Raw genomic sequence first — 25,168 nt, forward strand, 5'->3', positions numbered from 1 at the left:
AAACAATGCACTACTATTCACCAACGGACATCTTTCCATACAGAAGAAATGAACGCATTCCAATAAAGCCATCATAACTAGGAAATATGGATGCCAGGATAGGCTCTTTTCTTTACGACCCCGTTTTCACCAAGCCCATCTCCCGCTCTGTTCTTTTGCTCGCATAATTTCCACAAAATATTACATCGCATACCACCCACATACATTAAACTACTTTCATCTAACCCTTGCCTCGACTGCACTGGTGATTGCATCTACTTAGCTCCCGCTTTCCTCCATTAGACATAAAGCCGACATTAAATTTAACGACACTTGTGTTGCCGACCTGTTGCCAACTTGTATGTTACAATTGAATCTCAAGTCGCCGCCAATGAGTTGCTATGTCTAAAGACGCGGCCTTATACTCATATTTAAAATACAGTTTCTCCAAAATATACTCGAAATTCTTAAATAAAACGGGCCGTTCTCCTTTGTTTATTTCTTGCCCTCAAAATACTCTCAACTTCATGGAACACATATGTTAGATGTTTCAGCATTCAAAATACTTTTTATAGATGCTTTTCGGTATGATCTTGTACACATTACATTACAAACAAGGAGGACACAGTCGAACATGCAACAGAAACGGGACAACCCGGATAGCTGGCTGTCAGGGGGTAGCTGAAGCATGCGAGTCTATAATGCCGCGATGGGGTTCCCACCACAGAACGAAACCAAACTACTGATGGAACCAAGAGAGATCATCATGTCTGCGAGGGAGGAGGCTTTACCAAAGGATATGAGGGAAGCCACATCATCGGTGGATGAAGAAGGAATACTTCGAAATAACATCCCGCCTGACATGCTCACGACTTTTTTTCCAAATAAACAATTGTTTTCCCACAACAGGAAGAAGGTGGACCTTAGCCAACGGTTCAAAAACATATATATTCTAAATCCTCGGGTTAACCAAGGAGGAACTACAAGATATCTGTGAACGGAATTCCGAATGAAGCTCTGAAGTTGGCTGATAAAATTAGGCCCACATGGTTCACAAGCATATTTGAATCGTGCATGGGAGAAGAAGTGTTCCCTGCCCGGTGAAAGAGGCAGAAGTTGGTTCTACTACCGAAGCCCGAAACACCACCTGGCGCAGCTTCCTCATATCACCCTATGTGTATTTATGGGGAAGATGTTAGAGTCGCCGACGTTTTCGAGTAGTGTTCCTACTGAAAATTAAAGGGCACCCTCATCAAGCGATGGTGCTCACCTTAGACAACCGCTCCACGAGCCAACTGCGTGAGATGAAGCGGTTGGGCGGAGAAAAAGCCGAGGTTGATCTTCTAAAGTCATTGTGATTGCAGCGACTGTCGAAAGGCATCTAAGCCATCTCTTCGGATCTTTCAAGGTGTATGCGAACTCGTTGAAAGCTCCGGCGGCGGTTACCCAGAACACAGCTCCAAGTCGCCTAACAATCTATAACCCTTTTAGCAAGCGCCACTATCTACTCGCCATAGGTGCGGACATCTCAGTTCTCCCGGTATAGCGAAGTCACAAACTGGTTCTGCAATAATCAAACTAACGGTGACAAATTCCTCTAACATACACGCCTACAGGCAAGTGGACGTAAGTCATATTAGGCGCAGACTTTCTAGGTCACTATGAATCGCCACTGGATCTACAGAATAGGTTTCTTATAAACCCCATAACCTCCTTTAGTTCTTCAGGAAAACTTGTCACCTGCTCTACTGTCAGTCTTTCTATCATTTTTGACGAAGTAGCCGCTCCACGCATTCGCGCACTCCTTCAAAAACGTAGCAACATAACTACCGAAAGTAATCTCTCGCAGCCAGCTAAGTATTATGTACAACACCGCATTCATATCCCTGGCTCCCATGTCTTCTCGAAGGCGCGTCCATTACCACCCCAGAAGCTCGGTGTTGCTAAGAAAGAAGGTATTTGCAGACCATCAAACAGCTGCTGGTCTTCTCCACTACACATGGTCCCAAAGTCCAACGGCGAATGGAGACCATGTGGTGATTACTGAAGCCTGAATCCTCAAACCATTTCAGACTGCTCTCCCATACCCACATTGGGCACGACCTCGCTAACTACCGTGTCTACACGACCTTAGACTTCGGACCATCATATCCTTGTAGCTCCAGAAGATATTCCGGAAACGGCAACATGCAGACCCTTTGGACTCTTCGAGTTCACACGGATGCCTTTTCATCATCATCATCAGCAGGACAACAACCGATATTTGATCTAGACCTGCATGGTCCCCAGAATGACAATTGTTCAGAAGGCACTGAGAGTTAGTGTAAAAGGTGCAGGGCTCAAGGGACGAATAGTCTTGCATCCTATAAACAGCCGACGAGATTAATCGATGAAACTGTGGAGAAGCACATTCGTCGAATTTACGAAGAGCTCTCTAATGATGATTCAATGATGCAGTGCTTAGGGAGCCACACACAAAATTCCAACAAATCAATCAATTCGATTGTGTAGCGCCTAAGTCCGAAACATCTGAATTCCAGCCATAAAATCGTCGAAATTGCAACATACGAGGGTTGTTTCAAAAATAAAGTTCCTAGCGCTGTAACTTTGCCACGCGTGAGGCTAGACATAATCTGGCAACACCACCTTCGTCGCTGGTTCCCCCACCGCCGATCCCAACAACAATCGCCCGTCTGCGGCGGTCAGTACTGGCCTGACAGCTATCCGCGGTGGAGCCCGTCATCGCCGTCACCGTCAGGTGCGAAATTCGTGCGGTCGTGGTCGGTGTATGAGGAAACGTGTATAAGCATTCAACCTGTCCGCAAATGATGTAGGGAGTTAACTGACGGCCGCACGAACATCCACGATGAACAACGGAGCGGGAGACCGACGACCTGCGGCGAAGTTGTAGCAAAAACTGAGCAAATCGTGCTCGCAGACTGGCGAATCATGGTCCGGCAATTGACTGCTGAAATTCAGAAAGTTTCTGAAGGTTCAATTGACATGCCGCACATGCTTTCAGAAATCCACAAACAGCAGCGCATCAACTATGCTCAGGAGTTTTTTAGTGAATGCGACGAGAATACCGAAGACTTCTTAGACTCCATTGTTAGTGGGGATGAAACGTGGTGCCATTTCGTTACTTCGGAAAAAAAAAACAACAATTTTGCCAATGGAAATACACCGAGTCTGAGAGTCCAGGTTTCTTAACGAGTTCGCGGCGGACTTCTTTGAGGCGAGAATGCAAACGTGGATTACTGGTGAGAAAAAAAGCGTAGAAAAAAATGGCGACTATATACAGGAGCCGATGGAATTACAGCCGAATTGGTTAAATATGGAGGCGACCAGTTACACCAAGGGGTTCATCAACTTGTGCTCAAGGTATGGGACAGCGAATCAATGCCTGACGATTGGCAACGAGGCATTATCTGTCTCATACATAAAAAGGGAGATATCACACCGTTGCAGCAATTATAGAGGTATCACGTTGCTGAGTACCATCTATAAGATATTCTCCACTATCTTGTTAGGCCGGATAGCCCTATACGCCCAGAACATCATTGGCCCATACCAAAGAGGCTTCACTCCAGGCAAATCAGCAACAGATCAGATTTTCTCTCTGCGGCAAGCGATGGAAAAACTATTGGAATATGGACAACAGTTGCACCATCTTTTCATCGACTTTAAAGCCGCCTATGATAGCATAGCCAGGGTAAAACTGTACATGGCCATGAGAGAATTCAGTATCCCGACGAAATTAATAAGACTGACTAGGCTGATCCTGACCAATGTGCGAGGCCAGATAAAAGCAGCAAGACCATTCGACATCAACAACGGTCTACGACAAGGGGATGCGCTATCATGCGTCCTCTTTAACCTAGCCCTCGAGAAAGTGATTCGTGATGCTGAGGTAAATGCAAGAGGTACGATCCTCTTCAAGTCCACCAACCTACTGGACTATGCTGACGATATCGACATCATGTGAAGAACGACCCGAGATGTACAAACTGCCTTCATCCAGATCGTGCAGGCGGCAATTGGGGCGAGATCTTGGGCTGCACATCAATGAAGGCAAGACAAAATATATGGTGGCAACGTCGGCATCGAAGACGAATCAACCAACAACATCAAACCGCACTGGTCAAACACAAACACGAACAAGAATAAGGATAGGAGAATACAACTTTGAGACCGTTGACAATTTCTCCTATCTAGGGTCGAAAATCACAACCGATAACAACTACTCCTCCGGAGAATTTTTGGCCCCCTACATGAGGATGGACGATTCCGTAACCTACACAATGACGAAATCTATGAGCGATACCATGACCGTCCGGTTGTGGATAAAATCCGGCTCAATAGGTTACGGTGGGCGGGTCATTTAATCCGTATGGATGAGGATGATCCCACCCGGAAAGTCTATAAGGGCAATATCTATGGTAGAAAAAGAAGACGAGGCAGACCCTGCCTAAGATGGAGCGATGGCATGGGCCAGGACGCCAGACAGCTTTTAGGGATATCGAATTGGTGGACCTCGGCGCAAAACCGGGATGTCTGGAGTTCTTTGTTACCGAATACCGGTTGTTGCGCCGTTGATGATGATGATGAAACAATTCTTTCCCCATAACAAAAGAACGTGGACCTTAGCCAACGGCACAAAAGGATGTATTCTTAATCCTCGGGTTAACCAGAGAGGAATTAAAATAGAACTGGTGATAATAAGGCTCCGGGATTGGACGGGATTCCGAATGAAGCTCTGATGTTGGCTGGTAGAATCAGGCCCACATGGTTCCGAAGCATATTTGAATCGTGCATGGTGGAAGAAGATATTGAGAATTGCAGGGAATATGAAGAGAGGCTGAATAAAGCGTATTAGCAAGCTGACATTTGAATAATGCGTACGTTGAGTAGATCCGATTATGACATTTCTGTGGTTGACATCAAAAGCAAGGCACTGACATATTTGCTTCGTTGCCATGTTGGGTCGCTACAAAGTGTTCCCTGCCCAGTGAAAAAGGCAGAAGTTGGTTCTGCTAGCGAAGCCTGAAACACCACCTGGCGCATCCTCCTCATATCGCCCTATCTGTCCTTTAGAACATAGTGTCCTAAAGGAAGGTGTTAGAGAGAATGATATATAACAGACTGCTTCCGTTCGTCGAGCTAGCGGATGGTCTATCGGAGCAGGAATATGAGTTTCGTCGAGCCCGTTCTAAGGTCGATGCAAATGCAACGATCTTGAATCGGATTCGAGAGGCATCAGCCGTTGGTAAGTTCTGCGCGGTGGTGACAAAGAAGTCAGGAATACCTTTAATTTGACAAATTAGGTTTGGATTAAGGACACTTTGGCTAAACTGGATTAAGTGGATGACGGATTCAAAGGTTCCTCCATTCCAAATAAAACATATTTCAGCTTCGACGGGCTTTTGACGAGAAATACTAGGGGGCTTTTCCCCTGGATATAGTTCGTAGCCATGGCAAATTTTCGAATTAATAAAAATGAACCACATCTGCTAACCACTTCGGTCACGCTGCTCCCAGAACAGAGGCAGCCTTTGATGAGTTGACTTTGCCGAGGAGCCCATGGACTAGAAAAACAAGAGGCTGCTTCTCTGGTACGGTCCACCGTCAAGTGGATAGCGGATTCAGGACTCCATCCATTCCAAACATCTCGCAGAGAGAGACTTCTTTAGTACGAGACAGATGATGAGGCGAGAAAATACGTTGTAAGGGCAGGTGTTCCCCAAGACTCTTGTATGATGGGAGTGCTTAACCTCCGCATAGCGGTAGTTACGTAGCACATCGAGACCGTGGAACTTTATGCAAATCAAATCATTCATACCATCAAAGCCAATGGTTAAACTAGACCTTGCGGATGAAAATGGAAACGCTCCTTATTACCAATCACAGCAAAAACAATACTGTCAAAATCCGGGTTGGTAATCGCCCTGAGAGTGTGCAGCGCATATACGAGGTGTGATCAAAAATTTCCGGACTTTCTCAATAACTCTTTATTACAAATATTTACAATTGTTCTAATTTATCCCCTTCAAAATACTCCAATTGGGAGAGAATACACTTCTCCCACCAGTGTTTCCACTGTTCCATGCAACTGGAAAACTCTCGTTTCATGGATGTTGTTCAGCTTTTGAAGCGTTTCTTTCTTGGTCTCCTCTATAGGCTGTCCTTTCATTGGCTACTTGAATTTTAGGAACAGCCGAAGTCACACGAAGCCAGGCCGAGAGAATAGGGGATGGGGGGAAGGGCTGTCATCGAGTTTTTGTGAAATACCTCGCGAATGAGAAGCACGCTGTGACAAGGCGAACTGTGGTGGTGGAAGAACCACTCGTCTGTTGCCGCATTTCTGGCCTCTTCCGACGAATCTTTTGGCGTAAAATTCTCAGGATTTGGAGGTATCGATAACGATTGATTGTCTCACCTTACGGGAGGAATTCATGATGGATGACACCGTTCGAATCTTTGGCGATTAATGTCACCTGGCGACCTTTTTTGGTCATGGTAAATTTTTTGACCTCCTCTGGAACGACTGCACCTTGGTTTCCACGTCGTAGCCATAAGCCACAGACTCATGACGTGTAATGATGGTTTTCAAGAAGTTTCCATTAGCATTGGCCATTTCCAAAAACTCCTGAAAACCCTCCAGGCGATGCGCTTCCTCCGATCCTCCGTCATCAGTCGTGGAATGAACTTGACTGCAACCCTTCTCATCTCTAATCATTGGGTCAAAATCTGCCGAGATGATTCAAATGAGATATCAAATTGCTCGCCATTTCTCGAATCGTCAAACGACAATTGGAACGCACAAGAGCATGTATGATACTTTGGCCACATGAATTTAGATTGGAAGCCTTCCCGAACCAGGGTCATCTTCCGTTGATGTTTTGTCTTCCTTAAACCATTTAAATGACTCGTGACAGCGTGAACGACTCATCATTCATTATCAGCAGCATTTGGGTAGGATATCATAAAGGAGAGTACATTTGACGAAATGACTTGTACGATGACCGAATTGTAAGTAAAAGAGAAGTGAAAGATGGTTTCAACACGGAGAGGAGATTTAACGGCTATTAGAGTACCTCCATCGGTTGACTTGCCAAGTGCATGGCAGTCTCTGTCACAACGAAAGATAGAATAACCTTCGAGGAGCTCGGAATCTAAAAACCTGTCATACAATCAGGTTTCAGCAATACAGATGACGTGATGTTGGAATGCCAAGGTAGATAACTTGAAATCGACGGCTTGGTCCACGCGAGCGGGCTGGGAATTTTCTCGAAGCTTGGTCTTCTGATCAAGCTTGATGAAAACCTCTTGGGGCAAAAAAAAAAAAAAAAAAATTGGGCGATAGTATCGAAATCGTGCGAATATGTAACCTTGAAGGAAGCTATCATTCGGTCTCGAGAGCCATCTTTCTTCAGCTTCACACAAGAGGGAGGTGACAGAGTTGAGTTGGCCTTTCTTCTGATGTAGGTCAGAATATCATCGGAAGTGGTGGAGTAAGATATTCTCGACACGAATAGTTGTTTCGGCGGCAAAGCAACGTTTAGCAAGGGTGACGGGAACGACATGAGATCGGGATGACAGGAGATGTGTCCTGCAGTTCAGCGATGGTGAACGTTGATGAGGTGCCATTGTAATGACAGTAGGACGAACGTCGAAGTTGCATAGCGCAACCGAGGCCGAGTAGAGAACGTGTCTCTCGAATGGAAGGCGATTGTTAGAGACAATTTGGCTCGCGGACACAGTTGGGCTGGTGCGATCTTTTAGAGTTGCAATGGAATAGCGCATGGCAGATAATGGCGGGAGATTAGTTGGTCGGGGCGACTTAGACATGGGGCCAGAATTGTTAGAAATAGTCGTCGGCAGGCTATATGTAGAGCCAGGCAGAGGCATCTCAAAAAATGAAGACTACGCCGACGACCAATGATACAACAAGTTGAGGAAGCACATTCGATGGTAACTTTGAAAACGCATGTTGAATCGACGTTTAAGTAGCTGCGTGTTGATGCAGCAGTTGAATTGCAAAAGATAACGTGGTACCACAGCACTAGCTAATTGCTGCATGAAATGAAGCAGCTGGGTGGGGATAAGATTGGGATTGAGCTTCTGAAGTCGCTGTAGTTATAGCGACTCCCGAAGAGCACCCAAGCCATCTTGGCCAGTGCGAACTCCGGATCTTTGGAAGTGTTAGCGAACACCGCTGACAAAATCCACCAGGTGCATGCGCGACCCGTGACCAGTGAAGTGTCGCGGGAGGCCACCGGTCAAATTACCGAGCTTCAGCAGACGGTGGCCACCCTCGCGACTATCGTCTCTAAACTAGCGGCAACAATGGGAGCTTTGCGTTCCGGAGGTAGGTCCACAATTCGTTCACGGTCCGCCAACTAAAATAGGCGATTGGATAGTCGCGCGGCAGGGACCTCAACGGATCCTGCAATTTGCAGGACAAGGCAAGGAAGTGTACCAGATCATGCACGTTCACGGCATCAAAAAACTGAATTCGTTAGGAGCTCCGGCCGCTACGCAGAACGCAGCTCCATGCGGCTTAACAATCTATGATCCTTTCAGCAAGTGTCATTTTCTAGTCGACACAGGCGCAGACATGTCATTTTTTTCCGGTATCGCGGAATCATTAACTGATTCCACAACAAATCAAACTAGCGGCGGCAAACTCATCGCCAAAGCGTACCATCAAATCCCTGTAGCTGCAGAAGATATTCCGAAAATGGCAGTATGCATACCCTTCGAGTTCAGATGGATACCTTTTGGTCTCTACACTCCACTCTTTCCTGCGAAACCTTAATTTTTGTTTCGTGTACTTGGATGATGTTTTAGTCGCCTCTTTCTTTGAATCTGAGCATTTGGAAAATCTCGAGTGCATTTTCAACGTCTCTTTGAGGACGGTATTATACTCAACGTTGAAAAATGCACATTTCTTCTACACCAGGTGAAGTTTTTAGACCACATGATTTCCACTGAGGGAATCCACCCGGATCCAGACAAGGTTCAGGCCATCACAGACTTCCCACAACCTAAAACAGTCAAGGACTTGCGATGGGTTTTGAGCATGTTAAACTTCTATCGTCGTTTCTTGCCCAAGGCAACATCAAGCGATCCTCAACGCCTACTTTGTTTGGGACCAAGACCAAAGACTCACGCGTAATTGCGTGGTCTGCAGAGGCCGTTCATGGATTTGAGCTAGTGAAACGATAGCTGGCGGACGCTACACTCCTTGCATTCCCTCAATCAGATGCACCTGCAGCCGTATTCGTAGATGCCTCAGACATCGCAATAAGTGCTGCCCTTCACCAAAAGGTGAACCAAATCTTTTCCAAGAAATTTAATACAGTTCAACAGCACCTACGACGGTGAGCTACTAACCGCATACATGCCAATCAAATACTTCCCATATTCCCTAGAAGGCAAGTCATTCACAGTGTTCACGGACCACAAGCCTCTTACCTTCGCTTTAAGCAAAAGTCCGACAAAGCATTCTCTCGCCAAATTTGACACCTGAACTGCATAAGCCAGTTTACTTCGGACATCCAGCACGTGTCTGGCAAGGACAATGTAGTTGCAGACGATTTGTCACGCATTTCTACCACGATCGATTTTTCGGCTACCGCCGAGGCATAGACGGATGACACAGTGCTTCCGAGCTTCAGGCACAACCTAAAATACAAGTTTCGGGAAATTCCCCTTTTCGGCTCAAACTCCGAAATATTCTGCGAGACCTCGACTTACGCCATATATTCTAGCTACTTTTCGCAAGGAAGTATTCCATCCAATACACGATCTTGCGCATTCAGGCATTCGGACAACGAATCGACTGGTCACTAGCAAATATTTCGGGCCCTCAATGAAGAAGGATGTTAACTCCTGGGCCAGACACTGCATCGCGTGTCAGAAGTGTAAAGTCACCAAACACGTACATTCCCTCACTCTACAAAGCGTTTTCACACGATCCACATCGACATCATTGGCTCTTTGCGAAATTCGCATGGATTCAAGTATTGCCTCGCAATCATCGACAGGTTCACACGGTGGCCTGAGGCAATACCTCTGGCCGACATTTCCGCACAATCGTGTGCCGAGGCCCTTTGTTGGGAATGGATGCCAGGCTTTGGAGTTCCAGCCGAAGTCACTACTGTTCGGGTGTACCCTGTTTGCGGAGTTAGGCAAACTCCTAGGCTTCAAACGCCATTGGACGACTGCGTACCACCCGCAATCCAATGGGATGCTAGAACGCTGGCATAGGACACTGAAGGCCGATATAGTAGCACACGGTGACTCTTCGTGATCGCAAGTCCTGCCTTTTGTTCTACTTGGCCTACGTATGAGCTCCGCCAAGCTAGTATACGGGGAGAATTTGAGATTCTGTGTTCGATACCAGGTCAGCCCTTTCCAGCATTGGGAAGGATTGGATATACTATACGAATGGGGCGGGGTAGGAACTATAATACATACCCCAGCGCACTTAAAGTTTGAGCTTTTGAAGAAGTCCTACTAACAATTAAAACAATGGTGGCAAGTAGGGGTCATTAGCGTCCTAAGCTTCATCCATTAGTAGCTGCAACAATCAAGCAAGATGACACCGATTGCAAGGTATTAAACTTAGATTTTATTTTTATATCTTATTCCTATTTTCTCTATTACTCCAATAGCAATTGGCACCTGCAATCTGAAATTCAACAAATCGCTTACCCATAAATGTTTCATATGACCTCAAATGTAAGCACTTCAATTTTCATTTTCACCGATAAATTATGTTGTAATTTATTACACCTGAACTGAGGTGAATATGAGCACCATGGAAAGCAAAAACTGCAACTAAGCTCCATACAAGGAATAGGTGAAGGCCGTCCGTAAGTTATTGCATTGTAGTTATGAAGACAATAACAAAATGTGGAATGTAAGAAGTTCTCTTTCTTTATTTATTCAACGCGCATTATTAAAGCCGACCTTGCAAAGTTACTGAGTGCGCATGATTTCAGAACGTCTATCAAAATGAATTATCAAAATGGAGATAATCAAACGAGTTATGGATGGGTTCCAAGCGCCTTGTGCACTATCTCCGTAGGAATCCAAAAGAAAAACAGAGTGTTCAGTACTTAGTCGAGTTTGATAGGGTCAAATGAGTTATCAAGAGTAATTGTCTCTGGAAAAAAGGGCTCTACTGACTTTCTTGCCATGGAGTTGGGGGAAACGTGCTTATTTGGAGGGTCTTATTTAAAATGGACAGTTTTACGACTTACTCTAATAGTTGTGAAATAAAAACCATAAACTCTGCACCTGAAAGACTCGTTTCTCACTTAAAGAAACTGCATAACTTTGCGACTCTCAACCCGTTGTTAGAAATATGTCCCCGAACGTGGCCATAGTATATCTGCATTTCTCATTCCACACGATGAGTAATTTCATTGTGTCAAACTTTCTTTGAATCATAATGTCGATATGCTCAGAAAACCATACCCTACGCGGATTTTGCGGTGATGATTCACACATTACACATTATGTTTACATACATACTTATATCTCGCGTATGTTTTTTCCAACTTGATAATTATTTCTTCTATAAACATTGTTTTGTCGTCACATATCTGTGCGTGACTTCTTTAAATTTTTATGGATCTGGTTTCACAGTGTGTAACCTTTGTGAAAACATTGTTGCATTTAATTGTCCGAAATGCTTGAACTTTCTTCAAAAATTCTTCTTAAAATCATAATTCAATGTAAGAATTGAATTGGCACCACGAAAAGTGTTGTCTGTTATTTCTTGATAACAATAATTCGCGCATACCTGGAAGTCTTATCAAATTTCTGATAAGATATTGAATTGATACTTGAGTCGTTTATATCAGTGAATTGTACAATCTTTTGCGATGTTTTGCTAATAAGATGATGTAATTATTGGGGTTTGATACTAGGAGTTATCAGTAGCGTACAAAACATAATGTCTGCCGCAGGGTTCCATATAAAACTCCGAGCCCCCCCAAGGGTACTCCACTTTCCGCTGTGACAGGGACCGGGATGCATTTCGTAAGTGCACAGACGGAGGGGTCCTGACTGCAATAAAAGATACACTCCCTGCCGAATTCGTCTTCTCCTCCTCGGGCTTTCTTTTTGACCGTGTTGCTTTTCGTGTCTCCCCGCCCATGTTATCTTGTGTATACGTCCCCTATCCTTGCCCTTCTCACCTGTATGAAGAATTGTTTGACAGTTTGTCTGAACTCCTTCCTGTCAGATTCCCTTCCCTCCCTTTCTTCCTTTGTGGAGATTTTAACCATGTTTTCACGATCGTGTCTCACTTAATAATGACATGAGACATCTTCTTTTCAGTTTATTGAGGAGAGTAAATGTGTGTAAAGAGGGGTAGTCATCATCAACGACGCAACAGTCGGTATCCGGTCTAGACCTCCCTTAGTAAGGAACTCCAGACACCCTGGTTTTGCACCGAGGTCAACCAATTCCATATCCCTAAAAGCCGTCTGACCTACGCCATCTTCCCGTCTTTTTTCTACCATAGATATTGCCCTTACAGACTTTCCGGGCTGGATCATCCTCACCATATGGATGAAACTTGATCCCCATCTAACGGAATATCCCGGATTCGTTAAAGTATCGCAGGATTTCCGTTAATAGATGTCATGCTACCCGTCGCAACTGGAGAATATCGACACCGTAGATCCAATGCCTAATGCATTCATAGGCGGGGCATTCACATAGGAAATGCCCCGTGCATTCTGCTTCCTTATTATAGAAGTGACACGTATCATCTTGAATGATTCCTATTCTGACCATATGTCCAGCTAGTGAATTATGGCCTGTCAGAATGCCTAAACTACTCTTGCAAGTCCCCCTGCTTCTCGGCAGGATAAACTTTGCGGTACGCATGTTCGGTCCTGACAGGAAAAGTTTGGTGTGTCTAGCAGCTGACCTGTCATTGTGGGAAACTTGTTCCCGGTTTTTGAAGGCAACCTTAGCCAATGCTGTTGATTCTCCAATTGTTGGTTCCGGTCCTGGCATGGAGGAGATTGAACTCTCTTTTGCTAAGATTTCATTTCCCTCTACACCACAGTGACCAGACACCCAGAGTAGTTCCACCGTATTGAATCTAGAGATAGAGTTTAAATGACTTCCTGAACAATTTTCGGGTTAATCAAAGGACTACTCAACGCCCTCAATGCAGCCTGGCTATCACTGCAGATTGCAATGCACAAAAAGGATTCTACAAAACAGGTGCAAACGGTCATAAAGGACTGTTAGCCCATTACAGGAAACAAATCTGCACTAGGACTCTTGAATCTAAAATTAGCAATGAGCTCAAGGGATAAACGAATTCCGACAGACAGGGCAAAGTTGCTGGATGGCTACGATTCTTGTTATTTCCGAACACACCTCCCAATTGGTAGCCCCAGACAACCACTAGTCAAAGTGAACGACGATGACGACGACCTGGCATGACATTAATTTATGATTAGGCAAACGATTGGGAATAGGTTGCACATGAGCTGACAGTTGTGGCATTCTGCTACCTTAGTACACGAGAGTGACATCTCGTGGAAACGGCTACTAGGTTAATGTTGCAGCTGGGGGGCGCACGATAATAACCTTAGCAGGGCTGCAAGTACGTTCAAAGCTATGACACCATTAAGTTAGCAGTGCATGCTTAGTTGAGGTGGGCTCCTGACTAGCGCATGATCTCGGCTCTGAAAACAAACTCCCATAAGGATTTGTGTCAACCCACGCATGACCTCCCTGCTCGCATAGATAATCACGGGGATCATTTAAAGAGGCAGCACTTTCTAGCGGAGATAGTGACTTGCAGCTGGGACCCAAATTAAAATGAAACAACAGCAAGAACAAACAGAATGACACAACCGACAATAGCCAACATTTTTAAAGGAGCAGTAATATACCACGCTCATACCTTCTGGCAGCTAAAATGGGAGATCCTACTAAATCACTTTGCAAGAAGCCCGCAGTTAAGACGGTCACCTATTGAAAAAGTAAAGACGCCCACTGTCCTAATGAAGAAGGTGACTGGAAGGGAAAAAATGGGTAACATCGTAGAGGCTAAGAATCCTATTAACCAAAAAGGAGACGCCACAGAAATTAAGTTCAGAAAAGGAGCCATGAGAAAAGATGGCAAATTCCACACACACACAAAGCGAATACTTGTAATTCAAGTGCTGTATCCCTTGCAAGAACTGCGGTCTGCAAAAAGGTCTTCAAAGAAGAGTTACCGAAAGTGAAAAGTCAAGCACCATGATCCACTTCCTGCAAGCAAACAGGCATATGAGTGCAACTGCTCATGACCTGATGGGGCAAAAGCTGCAAGAAAGAAGAGTTGACTTGTTGCTCCTCAGCGAACAGTACCCAGATAGTAACTCATCATGGCGATATGCCAATATCTCTGGCACTGCTGCCATCTGAGTTAGAGACACGATTAACTTGCGTGTGCAGACCCATGGTCGAGGAGATGGCTTCGTTTGGGTTCGTCGTGCGGAAGTGACATGTTCTAGCATTTACTTCACACTGAACGAAGCTTTTCGGAAGGACGAGATTAGAAACACAGATAGAAGAATTCTAGTCGGACGAGACTTTAACACCAGATCCTTCGAATGGGGCATGCCTCAGCCAGATTCTCGAAGCACACAGATATTGGAGATGACCGCCATGACAGGATTCATTGTCTTAAATACTGGTAGCACTCCGATATCCCAACGCCCTCGTTGCGGGGGCACTATCCCCGTGTAACTTTTGCTACGCAGTCCTTAGTGTCAACGGTCCAACGATAGAAGATACTGGAAGATTTCACGGCCAGTGATCATCAGCAGATTTCCTTCGAGGTGAAAAACGGCTCTTCTGTCGTCCTGCAAACTTCCATCCGATGGAACATCAGGAAAATCTCCCTGTCAAAATTTCATGGGGTCGCATAAGAAATCCACATTCTTTACAGCCAGCACCACAGGGAATGGTGATATGGCGAGTAACCAGATGGATGGCTGAACATGAATTGTTCTTAGTTCTGGAGAAAGTCGTTGTGCTGACCAAGGAGAGGGTTCCTACAATCCTCCCTATTCAGGTTGGTGAAAACGTCAAAGTCGAAAGATAAGCTTCTTCGAACAGATTTGCAACACCGCAGACAAGGCCCTCCCTTATCCAGGAGGCGTCGCTTACTGATGAGTGCGGTTCAGGGCATCCTCTTTTGCAGTTCTGAAATATGAGCTAACTTCCTCAGTAAGGAAATTTACCGTAAGCGCCTAATTCAAGTACATACGCTCTACTCTACGAGTTGCGGCCGATTATCATACCGCCTCGGAGCCCAGTAATGGTGATAGTGGGAATAATTCCGATCGCTCTCCATGATGCCGAGCGGAGGCATATGTATCTCAGGAAAGGCGGGAAATATTCAGAGACACGAGTATTTTCAATCTTACTTGCACACAATTGGAAAATCACGGTCGCCCGACTGCATTTATTGCAAGGTGGTTGATGCCTGCCACACCCTTTTCTTCTGGAGAAAGTGGGAAGGCCATCGCCATCACCTTTCCATGGAAGGGTGTCTTGGGTCCCCGGACACTATAATTAAGGCCATGCTGCCGAGCGAAGGCACGTGGACCCGACTAGCACGTTATACTCAGGGCGTTCCTAAGACGAAAAAGAGGGAGATGGATATGAGAAATGCAAGAGTAGCTGAGGTTCTCTGAATCCACAGGATTTTCCTCTTATACTGAATAGCCCTGGTCTGAGGTAATGTGTCAAACGGTTCCAGGCCAAAGTTCTAGACGCTCAAGAGTGGTATTTTAGCCGATAGTCTGTCTGAGACAGGAGTTTGGCACTTTGTGCGTAATTCCTATTTCTGTATGAAACAAACAAATCCTTCAATTTTCCAACTATACTTCAACTATTTCGCATATTTCATTCATATCATCAACAAGTCGGGAAACCGGAAGCTCAGCGCTTCAGGTATGAAAGGTTTTGTGTATTTCCTTCATAAAAAGATTTGAGTGTACATTTGTCCCATTAGCATGTAGCACGTAAAATACGCATATACTATGTGAAAATTTCCACTTTCAAGTAATATTTACATTCATAGTCTTGAATTTGCAGAGGAGCGACAGTTTTGACCTAGTATAACTTTGTTAGTAATAGTGTGATTTTCACCAAATTTGGCAGGATCATGCTCTATGCTGTAGCCTACATTGCTGCAATTTTGTGATTCTAGAGTGAACTTAAGGGGGGTTTTACTGTCAATCACTACAAATTATAGTAATGTACTATTATTAACTTCATTTGAACAGGTATCGGTATGGAGGGTGGCAGCCCCCTGATTTTCAGTTTTTTCGGTTGGGTAGTTTCTGAGAATGGGTTCATTAAAAAATGACCACTTTCATCCCCCCGCACTTCCCACCTTTTCAACAAAAGTCAAAACTACGACTGGCCTCGAAAAGTACTAACCGAAACCTTTAATTTGATACCCCACATGACTATATTTGATGAAAAAAAAATGTATACTCCCCTTTTGCATGTATGGGGACCCACCCCCCCTTAAATTCGTCGTAAAAGGATGTAATTCACTATATGCGTGAGCGTTCACAGTTCCCACCCTTCTACCAAATTTGGTGTCAATCGTTATAACCGTCTCCGAGAAAAATGCGTGTGACGGACAGACAGACAGACAGACAAGCGGTAAACCGATTTTAATAAGGTTTTGTGTTTACACAAAACCTTAAAAAGTACGTCAAAACAGACAGACTGCGAGGAAGAAGTTCCTGTCCTCTAGAACCTATGCTGACTTAGTTTTTCTAAAATCTCTACGTTCTTCGGTCAAATCCTTAATACGTAAGTCCAGAAACGAGTATTTGACCATTGTTGAAGACTCACTAAAGCGCGGAAACCTCAGACCTTTCTGGTCCCACATTCGCAACTCCCGCTGTCCTGCCCGGCTATTCCCTCCGTCAGCTCCTCAGCTAATTCCCCCCAACTGTCTTGTGATTTACTCTGCCGCTACTTTTCCTCAGTCTATGTTCCCCCTCCTTCCTCCGAATCTCTCCCGATAGTTGATGTAGCCTGCCCCGCATCGCCTACCATTCCCCTTCCTACCTCTCTCCTTGACGAGTACCTCATTGACAAATTTGATGCCAATGTCGGACCTGGCTACGATGGTTTTCCAAACTTCTTTTTGCTCAAAATTGGTAAGTCCATCTCCCATCCCCTATCTCTTATTTTCAACAAAAACCTTGAAGAGAATCATTTTCCCGGCTTGTGGAAAGAAGCTCGCATCATCCCCACACACAAAAGGGGCGATCGTACGCTTGCCGAGGATTACCGTCCCATTTCCCTCTTCTCCTCCTGTTCCAAAATCCTGGAAAGATATGTCAGCGACTGGTTATCCGCCTACTTCGGCCACCACATAGTGAAAAATCAGCACGGCTCTGTTAAGCGTAGGTCCACTGCTTGGCTTTACCAATTTTGTCGCCAAGTGTCTAAATTCACGGCAAGAAGTACATACCATCTACACTGATTTCGCTAAAGCCTTCAACACTGTAAATCACAAGATACTTCTATTTCATCTCTCGTCTCTAAGCGCTCTCATACCACTTGTTCTATGGCTTGCCTCTTACCTTTCCAACCGATCCTGCCGCGTCTCTTTTGACGGCTGTACTTCCCGCTCTTTCTCCCCCTCTTCTGGCGTCCCACAGGGGTCTATTCTGGGTCCTTTGCTATTTTTATTTTTTATCAACGACCTTCCCCCTTCTTACTTGTCCCTGTTTGCTCTATGCCGACGACCTTATGCTGTTTTCCGCTATATCGTCGTCTATGGACTGGATATCCCTTCAATCTAACACACTCTGATTCTTTGGTGCTCGACTAATGATTTAGCGCTAAACGTCAGAAAGTGTCACTCTATATGCCACTCAGTAAAATCCTAATCCACTTCTTTCTCCTACTCTTTTAACGGACATTCCTTATCATGCTTAAAATTCCACTCAAGACCTGGGAGTCACTTTCGACAATAAACTCCGCTTTGACACCCATTGCCTCGAAATCACCAATCGAGCAGCAAAATTGTCAAGTTTTAGGCCTCCTCTCTTTAATTCCCTCGGGAGGTATACCCTCGAGTACTGCTCTGTGATCTGGTCACCCTCCCGTAACTGTGATTGTCTTGCCCTTGAAAATGTGCAACGTAAATTCACCCGATCCCTCTTCTTCAAGAAAAGCTTCCCTTGTGTGGACTACCCTTCCCCCATCCGTTTTCCGAACCTTCCCTTCCTATCCTATCTGGATCTATGCACATTTTTTAAACGTTCCTCGGGTCTGATGGACTGCTCTGCCGCTAACGACATCACAAGAAAGGAGGCCCGAATGAGAAAGAACGCAGATTTGAAATTAAACCAGTACCTTTATTGCAAATAAAACAAATAATTCCACGGAATGAATTTACTAAACGAGGTTCGAGTACACGTGTGACTGCGCTGACGGGCAGGACGGAAGAGAAAGAGATCGACTCAGGAAGAAAAGCTCGCGCTGAACCAGCACTTGCTTGCGCGAGAGAAGCACTTCGTGCGCTAGAAGGAATGCCGAAGCAATCGACGCGTCACAGTCACTCCTTCTCCAATGACCTTCACGTTGGGCGAAAAGAGTTCTTTTCAGTTGTGATGAAAGGCTGACGAGCCCGGCGATGTAGAAGACGTCATGGTCGTCGGAGGTTCCCAGTTCGGCGTAGTGGATAGTCCTTGCGTTCCAGAAGGCGGCTGACCCGAGGATGAGCATGGTTACTGATGTTCGATTTAAGCTGGCTTGAGGTGGTCTCTCGACAGTGTTTTCTCGACACCGTTAACATCCAAGAAAAGGGTTCAGTCGTCCGATGCGGTCCTGTATAAGGTTGCTCCAGCGGCTTCTTAACAGCATCGATTCGGCAGAAGACGTATTCGCTAGTGGCCAAGTCCTTCAAAACGAAGGGATGATGTGATATGTGTCTAGCCGGGGGTACTGGACAGATGGCATCATGTGGAGTAGGCACGGTGGAACTCTGCGGGGGGGTAGCCGCCTGTGAAACGTCAGGATAGCGATCGAGACCAACTCCTCAGATGGGACGGTGGCCTAGATGAACTTGGTGAGATTATCGGAATATGCGTCGGTGAGGAAGCCGTCGGGAAGCAATGGTGTGAATACGGCGCTGATGAGGTGCACGTCCGGAAGCGGGCCGATAGTACAAGCCGTGGAGAAACTGGTAAGTCCGTCCAGGAGGCGTCCATAGCGCAGGTCGATGAAAAGCTCATGGTGACAGAGAGCATCAGTTCCCAAAATGGCTGTCAGCACGTTGGCGATGGTGAAGAGTCGGCGTAGCCTGAGATGCTAGATGAGCTACTGGGTGCCGAAGATCGAAATGGGTGTCCCGTTGGCGGCTTAAAATGTCACGCTATGCTTCTGGAGTTATTTAGCTGCGTAGCGCCTCGGGACATTGGAGAGAGCAGAGCCTAAGTCGACTGGGAAGCGTAGCTTCGTGCTGCGGCCGGAGACGTAGAGCCAATTTTCGAATGTTTCAGAAGCCATGGCCGCAGCATACATCGCCGGCAACTCTAGTTTCCCTGAGAATAGGAAGAGTTTTGCCCAGGCAACGTCTGCGAGTTGGTGCAGCGATTGGTTTTTGATGAGGAGCAGTATTGAGTGATTTTGCTGCGGTAGAAAATGCAGTCATTTGGTCCTGATGATGTCGTTTGCTATGCGCGTGGCCGCGAGGGAGCGGAAAGACATTCTAGGCACATTAGATAATACTTTCCTGCCGAACTATCTCTTTCGGATATTGAGGGACTATCTGAGGAACCGCTCCCTGCTCTACGAAACGCTAGAGGGTCAGAGGAGGATGCAGGTTAAGTCGGGACTAGCGGCGGGATCTATCCTAAGGCCGGACCTCTGGAACGCTTCCTACTACTTAAACTCGACATTGATTTGAAGGCTCTGCAAGGCGGGAGTGCTCGGTGACTAACCGAAGTAATGTGACAAACGGTTCCAGGCTAGCTTTCTGACGATGGAGAGGTTGTTGTTTAGGATCTGCGGGATCCTAAGTCCCCATCCACTTAATGGTGGACCGGACTAAATGAGGAGCAACTTACTCCCTCGTTTTTTAGTCCATGGATCCCTAGTTTGGAGCGTAGCACCCCAAGCATTAAGAATCGAAAAAATCAAAAATTTGACTGACGGTTTCGTCCAGGTGGAGAGGTGTTTATTTGGTAGTCCGAAGATGTACCGTTGCAGGAGCTCAACACTCTGTGTATAAATGCATGGAAGGGCGACATTAGGTCCCACTCCCGATGCATGAAAACCAGAAGGTTTCTTATCGCTAGCTCAAATTCCACCCCAAACTATCATTAATTGCGGACTTTGACGTTTTTCAATGATTGTTGATGGGCCGGTGGCCTCTGCGGACCAGAATACTTCAACTGAAAGAATTGATAAGAAAATAGTAATAATAAAAATCACTTCTTATGGCCAAGTCATTAAAATATCCCTCATAGAACTTGGTCCATTGCTTTTAATACTATCTAAGATGTGAAAGCTGAAGTTGCCCTTTTCAGTTATCCTGTAGAAAATACTCAGCTCAAAATCAGCCTATTCTTCAATAAAACTTTTGGTCAAGGTTCATCATCTTCGAAAATGGTGGGGAGTTAACAGAGCGAAAGGGGGATTTTCAGTCCTACTCCCAAAGGCAGAGAGTGTGTAGGACTCGTAGGAGGAATAGGAAGATACTTCTTTTCTAGCTCCGTTGTATCACCATAGTAAAATATGATTTACTAACTCCACTCTGAAGGGTAAGTGGGTCGACCAACTTTTTGAGGGGGAGGGAGTATAACTCAAGTTTTTAGCCATTTTTTTTCTATTGTATACTTTTCCGGCGTTGCGAGTGATGAATGATGATATCAAAACCACCTCACCCCATCTCGGCATAATAAAAAGGACTCCCGCTTCTCCCTGCCTGCGCTACTTACCTGGGAGGAGTTTGCAACCAAAATAGCCTGATTTTGAGACGTCACAATGTTTTAAGTTAGGAGATCAACACAATTCTTTGACGGAGTTAGTGCGAGGGAATTCGCCCCATCACCTCTCTCTTCAAAATTCAACCTGATATCGAAAAAAAACCCGTCTTGGGGCGTCATTACTTTTTAATGAGGGCAGCGGCATGAGTATACATTGGGGTTCTCCCTTGATGTACACTCCACCCTTTCCGTAGATGAAATTGAAAATTCAAGCTTAACCAAACGTTTACCAATAAATTGTGAATTGCAAATGAGCTAGGAGGTACTGATTTCTGCTTCTGTTCTGCATTATTCCAATCAATCTATAGATTTAATATTACAGAAATTAACTCCATTATCAAAACTAATTTAAATTCTGCAAATTACGTTGTAACTATCTCCACTCAAAAACCATCGACATATTTTTTTTTTGGTAATTGTGGGGTCCGCATCAACTTAATGCTGGACCGGACCAAATGGAGAGCAACTTACTCCCTCTTTTTTTGGTCCACGGACCCCTCGTTTAGGGCTTAACACCCAAACTTTAAAAAAATGTCAGGCGATGACGGCTTTACGGGTTCTTACTAGGGCAGAGGCAACTCGTCAAACGCTGCCTCACCTCATGTACAGCACATAACATCTGCGAGCCGCTTCGGTCACGCTACTCCCAAGGCAGAGGTGAGGCAGCATCTGACGATTTGCCTCTGCCCTGGCAAGAAACCGTAAAGCCATCATCGCCTGACATCGACATATGTAGCTTCATATCTTATCCATCCCAAGGAGTTTGACGCCAATCTATACAAAACCAAGTAATTTTGTAAACTTTTCGGCATCAAATAAATTTGTACAATTCCAAATATGTAGAACGGAATTTTTTGCCGCATCTCCTTGGACGTCATTATAATTCGCCAAAAATAGAAAGAGTGTAAATGTGACTTGAATAAAATTAATTGAACAATTCAATAAATCGCAATCATATCCGCGCGGTGTTACTGTAACGTCTTTGTTTGACTAAATGAATTCAAGTACGCATTGACACCTCGTATGGAATTCGAGTTAGGGAAGGTTCAAAGAAGTGCCAACAAGAAGAATAATTATGCGCTGATGAGTATCTTATCAAACACCGTTCACTAACGCAGCTTGAATTTTAATTGCATATAATTCTTTGGTTGTTTTATAGAATACAATTAAGTCCCATAGTCTCATCCACGTATCTTTATCTTGTACTCGAAGCATATGAATGAAGAAAAAAAAATTTACAAAAACAATTGGGTCATATCTTAATGATGTTATCGTTATCAGCAATAATTATGAAGAACGACTCGTTCTTCTCGTTGAATTTAATAAATTAGAAAAAGTTGTAAAAATATACAAAAAGAACACTTCTATTGGGCTCGTCCGGGATTTGAACCCGGGACCTCCCGCACCCTAAGCGGAAATCATACCCCTAGACCAACGAGCCAGTTGGGCAATAGCGGCTTTGAAGAGATCACTTCTTAGTTACTGCATAAAGTGAACACATTCTTTCAGTGCATTTAGTCATCCCACTAAAATCAGAATCATTTAAAAATAATTTCAGATACAATTAAGAATCTTTTCTCTTATCAATCGCAAGCTTTAGATTCCGCAAGATGAAATCTTTTTTTATCAAGCGAAAGATTCATCAATTATTGATTAACAAAACCTTCAATTTGTTGAAAAGATACTTCTTTTCTCCTATATTGTCTCTGATGTCTTACTTCCAATCTTTCCCAATATTGAATTAGATGCATGACTTTTGGAAAAAATCAAATTTCTCCTCTTCCAGATTGAAATATCTAAATGTACTTTACGAAATCTCTAAGGCACACAGTTAAGTATCTTCATATTATTGAGAGATTGTACGTAGTTCAAAACTTTGTTAACTTTCCTACACAAAAGTGAATGCGATTATTCATCAATTTACTAAAATCGGAACCACTTGTTCGTTGCTTGAAATAGATAAAAAATATTATAGAAAGAGAAACGAAATAATTAGTTTTTCCTTAAAAGAATGCCTAAATGGAAGGAAAAATTTGAATAGACAGTTTTCACTCATGTTGCAAATTTTATCGCTTTTAGTGAGCTAAGTGGGCATTTTGAATCCGAATTTTCATATATTTCGAAATGCAGACCTAACGGTTGGTCTGGTTGAGGCTAGGGAGGATGCATTTTTGTTGCAGAAACTACCGGAACGGGAGACCGGCTAATGGATTTACAGCTGATGAACTTCATTCTAGTTATAGGCAAGTCTCAGACAGTGAAGTGTGTTTTCGAAGAAAAAGTGCGTGCGGCAATTAAAAACTTGTAATTTTTTTTGAAAATAAAACCATGAACGGTCAATGTTGAGAAACAAATTAGAGCCAAAGTTCCGGCAATAAATACGTGCTACATATGCCATATTGGTTGATTTAGTATTGGATGCTGTACGAACCAGGATCTTGAGATTATTTCCAAGGATTCCAACTTAGCCTAACATTGGGAGGTGGTATCGGTTCAGCCAAAAGCATCAACCACCGTTATAGAACCATACAATCCCATATTGTCTGTACATCAATTGGTCGAGAACACAGGCGAGACGTACCAAATCAATAACGAAGCTCCTTAGGACACAGGATTTGAGTACCAGTGATTGGTGAACAACAAACGTGACCCGAGGCAGACCATTAAAAGGGATTACGGCCGCTACGAATTGATGGGTCAGTATTGACGTCCTTTTTTCTGATTTTTCGGTGACGAAAAGGGCTCTGCGGATAGAATTTAGCAGAACGTAAGTACCGAGTTTCCTAGTTCTCCACACTCGAGAGTGTACAGGGGGAAAACTTGTGTGTTGCCTGCTTGTGGTTGCTCCGCTGTTTCGTGCCCAGGACAATCCGCCCTCGGCTCTATCTAGAATCGATGACGACACCTTTTCTGCTCACCTTTTCCGCGCTTACTACTATTCACCATCAATCGAGGTCAAAAGGCAACTGAATCATAAAAATTATAAAACGAAAATGGACAAACAATGAAAACCGCAGTAGCGGAAACTTTGACCTCAAAGTGTCCATCAACCTTGCGAGTTCGAATAAGGTCTTCTGTAGACTCTTTTAAAAGAAGATGGTCGTCGAACAACTCGAGAATTAGTGGGCACAAAGCTAGCAACCCCATGAAGATTTCCCACAAAGACTTAGAACTCACGAAGTAAACCAAAAACGGAACGAAAAAATCTTCAACACGTGAGCCGTCATCAAGGATAAAATGACTATAAAAACCGATTTTAGCACAGAATCGAAGCACAAGATGGCACAAGTGACCAAGAAGAACCACCACATGGTGGCATCAGGTATTCACATTGACTTCCTGTCAGTGATGCAGTAGACCAATGCTCCAAGGCCTTAGGCGATCAGACCCGAATCTGTACGGGGACTCATCTGAAGTGGTTTTGGTCACAAAGCCGTGAAAACCGGGACGGCCGTCCAAGTTCATATGCCTCAGAACAATTCCTAGGACATGTGTTCTCGGCTCGGTTAAGTAGGTTGGCCTCCGAGTGGGAGCTATATGGGGGCTGTGGTTATGTCCATATCGCGGACAGAGCGCCTTGTGGGCCCCTTATTTCAATAGAGACTTTAGGTAGGTCTTGCATCCACCAATATAATTGCTACGTCTGCACTCAGTATAAACTGGTATCGTTGCGCTAGTCGCACCGTCTTAAAGAGGGAGTTAAGTCAACACGGCGAGTACGGCGAGAGTACAGGATCCTAAATTAACTTTATAGTCATCAATTGGGAGACGAAAATCAGCGGTCTAGAATAAGAGTTTGGCCATATCCGCCCCCAATAACTGAACCCTACGCAGAGCTTAATGGTAGGATGACAGTTTTTCCGTCGGAGACGCTCGAGTCCTACAGTGTGAAATTATCGTGTTAACATGCTAGAAGTCGCCGGAAATAAGCGTAGAGTCTGCTACTCTATTGTTAGCGAATCTTTCACTTTCGGACGTACGACTTCTTTCAAATGGTCGATTCAAGACGATGGACGTTTTGGACTTTCTTCCACAACAAATTAATATCTGACCATAAGAGAGCTTGTTGAAGAGTGCGCAATATCAATTGGATCCTGTGACAAGATTTTAACCGAAAAATAAAAATCTAC

The 25,168-nt window shown here is 44.6% G+C and overlaps 1 protein-coding gene and 1 non-coding gene across 11 annotated transcripts in view; both read right to left on the reverse strand.

The window, feature by feature from the left end:
• The window catches only part of LOC119652234 (dedicator of cytokinesis protein 1), a 187,299-nt gene that overhangs the window by 113,898 nt on the left and 48,233 nt on the right, over positions 1-25,168 (reverse strand). The gene's annotated exons all lie outside the window — the stretch shown is intronic.
• Positions 22,408-22,479, reverse strand: Trnap-agg. Its single transcript has one exon. It is a non-coding gene; the product is annotated as a tRNA-Pro (tRNA).

The sequence above is a fragment of the Hermetia illucens genome, chromosome 3, assembly GCF_905115235.1.
Source record: "Hermetia illucens chromosome 3, iHerIll2.2.curated.20191125, whole genome shotgun sequence".
NCBI classification, from domain to species: Eukaryota; Metazoa; Arthropoda; class Insecta; order Diptera; family Stratiomyidae; genus Hermetia; species Hermetia illucens.